This window comes from Ailuropoda melanoleuca, chromosome 13, assembly GCF_002007445.2.
Source record: "Ailuropoda melanoleuca isolate Jingjing chromosome 13, ASM200744v2, whole genome shotgun sequence".
Lineage (NCBI taxonomy): Eukaryota > Metazoa > Chordata > Mammalia > Carnivora > Ursidae > Ailuropoda > Ailuropoda melanoleuca.
The window spans coordinates 15,508,219-15,512,923 of NC_048230.1; positions in this window are offsets into that span (position 1 = coordinate 15,508,219).

The following is a 4,705-nucleotide window of genomic DNA, read 5'->3' on the forward strand; positions in this document are numbered from 1 at the left end:
GACGGGCCTGGTGGGGCGGGACTTGGGGAAGGGGTGGAGCCGGGTAGAAGGGGCTGGGCCGTGGGCGTGGCTTAGGGAGGAGCGGTGGGCGGAGTAACAGTAAGGTAGGGGCGGTAGAGAGGATGCGAGGTTGAGCCATGCGGGTCTGTAGCCATGGGAAGTTCTAGTGTGAATGATTTACAGTAAGCTTATCTATGACCTTCAACTTCCCTCACCTCCCTCACTGTCTGGCCAAGGGGGGAGCTGGCACAGTTTTGAATGATGGAAGGGAGAAAACTGACAGTTTTGAGAGTGTTACATACTAAAAGAATGGGACAATCCAAGTAAAAAATTGATAGATGTCACCTGAGTGCTTGCCAGCTTATTAAACACACGCTGGCTTACTGTGGTCCAAGCACTCCGAGCTCTCGCAGAATGCCGGGCCTGTTGTAACAGGCCTGACAAGTATTTATTTAGACCTATTAATAATGGCTTACTGCATCTCAGCTACCATCTCTGCACTTGCTAGGCACCAGGCTGAGTCTGTCATTCCCATTTTCTGGATGAGGAAAACCAAGGCATAAACCAGTAGAGAAACCTGCTTGATGCCCCAAAGCCAATTGGGACTGAGATCTCTTTGTTTTAAGTTGGTTATCCAAGTTAGCTTCAATCCAAGTTAAACCATCAGTGTGTCTCTTATTTAGTTACTTCTCGAAGAACATTGCTCCTGGGGGTCTTGTTAAAACACAGATTCTAATTCCCTTTCTTGGGGAAGAGGCCTGAGAGTCTGCATTTCTAACACACGCGTGTGTCAGATGTTGAAGTTTCCCAGGACGCACTCTGAGTAGTCAGCTAAAGTATTTAACCATTTGGATAGTGAAGACTGGGGGCTGGCTGTGGTGGAGGTGGGACCAGTGCAAGGCATCGTGAGGCTTGGGGCAGATTGATCCTGGCCATACACATCTGTGGATCCTAGTTGAGGCAGAGCCCTTAATTTAGTTTCGATTTGAAAACAAAACAAAGAATACACTTTTAAAAATTGAGGGTTTTTGGGGGTGCCTGGGTAGCTCAGTTGATTAACTGTTGGCCTTGGGCTCAGGTCATGATCCCAGGGTTTTGGGATCGAGTCCCATGTCCAGCTCTCTGCTCAGCGGGGAGTCTGTTTCTCCCTCTCCCCTCTCTCATGCTCTCTCTCTTTCAAATAAATAAATGAATATCTTTAAAAAAATAAAAATTGAAGGTTTGAAAAAATTCCTATTATAGAACATTTGGAAAATATAGAAAAGAAAAAAGGAAAAAGAATCATCCATCTCTCACCCCCAAGACAACCTGTGTTTGCACATCATGGCACATTTTTTTCATTAATTTCTATGGAAACTGTGGTTTACTTTTTTTCATATGTAATTTTGATTACATGGTAGATATATTCTCTGGCTATTTTTTTCATTTACAAAATAACTTTTATACGTTTTTACTTGTATTTAATAGTTGCATAATATTCCTTTCTGTGAAGACAGTTCACTGTTGTGAACTTACCCCTGTTTTTGGCTCTTTGTCCCTAATATTTTGCTATGATACATAATTCCTCTATTTAGGTTTATCTCTGCAGATTCTCACATTTAGGTAAGAATATGAAAAGTTTAAGGCTTATGGAAGTTTTTTTTTAAACAATTATAGTCTCTCTTTCCTAAGTGAAAATCATCTGGGAAATTTATCTATGTAAGGGCAGATTAATAAGAATTACCACGTCTGAGGAAGACACTTCTTTTTTTAAAGATTTTATGTATGTGTTTGAAAAAGAGAGACAGAGAGAGTGCCCATGAGTGGGGGGGGAGGGGCAGAGAGAGAGGGAGGGGAAAAAATCTCAAGCAGACTCCCGCTGATCGCAGAGCCCAACATGGGGCCCCACCTCAGGACCCCGAGATCACAACCTGAGCCTAAGCCAAGAGTTGGATGTTTAACCAACTGAGCCACCCAGGCGCCCCAATAGCTCATTTCTTCTTAGTGCTGAGTACTGTTCCGTTGTCTGAAATAGTGTCCATCACAGTTTATTGATCTATTCACGTACCAAAGAACAACTTGTTTGCTTCCATGATTTGGCGATGATGAATGGAGCGATTATAGACGTCTGTGTGCGGGGTTTTGCGTGGACATAAGTTTTCAACTCGCTTGGAGAAACGTCCTCTCTTTAAAAATATTTTTTTCTCTCTTGCTTTTTTTTTTAACCCTCTCCCCTCCAACCTTTCTCTCTCTCATCTGCTCTCTCTCAATTTTGCTTTTTTTCCCTAAAATATTTCCATAGCTCTATCTTTGGATCTTTTATTGATTATTTAATTTCTAAGGACTTTTGTTGATTTGATTTTGGAATATTCCTTTTTTTTTTAAATTTTTTTTTTTACAGCACCCTGTTCACGTTTCATGGGCGCAGATATGTTCTCTTGCCTCTCAGAGGATAGCATTGGATGGTTTTGTCCCCCTTCCCTCCTCACACGGCCGTTTGGCTTCCTTTGTCTTCATCTTCCAGGCTTTCACAGATGTCTCCTGAACCTTCTGGTGATTCTAATGCAGCTGAAGTTTAGAGAACCCCTGCCAGAGGGTCTCTTCAGCTCTCCGAAGCTGACGGTCCCAACTGAGATCCTACAGAGAAAAACAACCCAGGTTTCAGTATCTTTTCCCCAGAAAAACTGAGCTTTTCTCTCCCAGTTGAAGGCTTAGCACTTTTCCCAAAGGAAGTGCGGCATGACGGCAGCCTCAGAAGTGGTTTCACACATGATTGGGTCCATGCTCCACTCCCGCAGTGTGTTATTTGTACCACCGTACGTTCCTACACCTTGCCAGTGCCCCTGTCATTCCTGTTTAGGTTGGAAGGCAGCCTGGCACTGGCCATCGGGAATCCAACGCCGACCTTGGCTGTCCTGACCTGTTGGGCAGACGTAAGTCGGGGCCAACGTGCCGGACCCAGGGCAGAAATTACAGCCCACTTGTGGCAGCAAGCAGCAGGCCAGCAAGGCTCCTGTCCAAGGCCAAACCGTCTTACCATTGTATTACTGCTCCAAACAGGAAAGTGTGTGTTTGTGAAGTACCGAGGATATGAAGAGGGAAGCCGAGGGCACGGGGTGTGGAGACAGAGGGGGGAAATCTACTGCTGTTGAAAAGGGGCCATCTTTTCTTTTCTAATAAAGATGGATTTTTATTTCAACAGTATGCAGAATTATGTATCTTAATATGTGTTTGATTAATCTTGATATCCTTTGGTCACTGAAAACAGTTTTATAGACTTTCTGTCATGTGTCCTAGAATGGGATGGGTGTGCAAGTAGAAGCAAAGGTGATTTCACAAGAAGAAGGGGGAATAATAATCATCATGCTACTAATAACAATAATAACAGGGGTTTCCAAATATTGGATCCTTCCTGTATCTGTCAAGGACTTTACATATCCTTTCTCCTTTTTTATTAATGTATTTTTAAAATTCACTTTTCTAGTTATTATTATTTTTAATTTTCTTTAAGTTCTCAAAACACCGTGAGAGGTAAGTCATATTATAATTATTCTTATAAATGAGAACACAGTAATTTGGATAGTCAAGAAATCTGCCCAGTTACAGCCTCACTATAACCCAGGTACTAAGTTTCAGAGCCAGGATTCATTGATGACTCTGTGCTCCGCAATCTTGGCCATGATTCCATGTGGCCTACACAGTAGATACTCATTCACTTTTGTTTGTTTGTTTGTTTGTTTGTTTGATTGGGGTTTTTTTTTGGAGATTTAAAAAAAAAGATTTTATTTATTTATTTTAGAGAGAGAGAAAGAGAGAGCATGAGAGGGGGGCAGGCCTGAGGGAGAAGCAGACACCCTGCTGAGCAGGGAGCCTGACACGGGACTTGATCCTGGCTGGGACTCCAAGACTGTGACCTGAGCCGAAGGCAGACACTTAACCAACACAGCCACCCAGGTGCCCTATTCACTCACTTTTGAGTGAAGCTTCTGTCAGGACCCTATAATTAACTCAGAACCTAGAGCACCCAGGCTTGGACACACTACCCAGCTCACAAGAACCCCCTGTATGGGTTAGCTGTTGTCAGAGTGAGGCTGTGTAACAAGCCACTCCCAGACTCCGTGGCTTAAAGTAAAAATCATGTAATCCTAAGGGTCTGCAGATTACGGGTGGCTGCGCTCCGTGCTGTGGCTGCTGGAGGCTGGATGAGCTGAGTGGGGCTGGGGTGAGTGGGTCCACCGCTCAAGAGGCTGAGCTCCTTGCTCAGATCCTTTCCATCTGAGTTAATTCTGAGACTCAGCTTGAAGGTGGGGGGCAGCTGTCTGGGGGAAGCTCTTTTTGTAGCAATGGCAGAAATGCAAGAGGGTGCACCTAGGTGCAGAAACACACTGCATGTACCCTTGTTTGTGCTGTGTCCGATACCACCCCATCATCGGAAGCAAGTCCCGTGGTTGAGCCCCAGGTCAAAGGGCAGGACTGCAAAGTCACATGGCAAAGGGCATATGTGGTGGTGGTGACGAATCGATGCGGACGATCTCACCCACCACACCTGCCCACACCTAACACCTGCGGGCATGGCGTGCCTGTCAAGGAATGTGTGTACTATTCTCGTGCAGCTTATGGACTATGATAAAAATTATAAGAGAATTATATGTATACTGTAAAAATACAGAATTTGTAGTCTAGTGGGGAAGGTAGATAATAAAAAAAAATGAAAACAACTACAAAA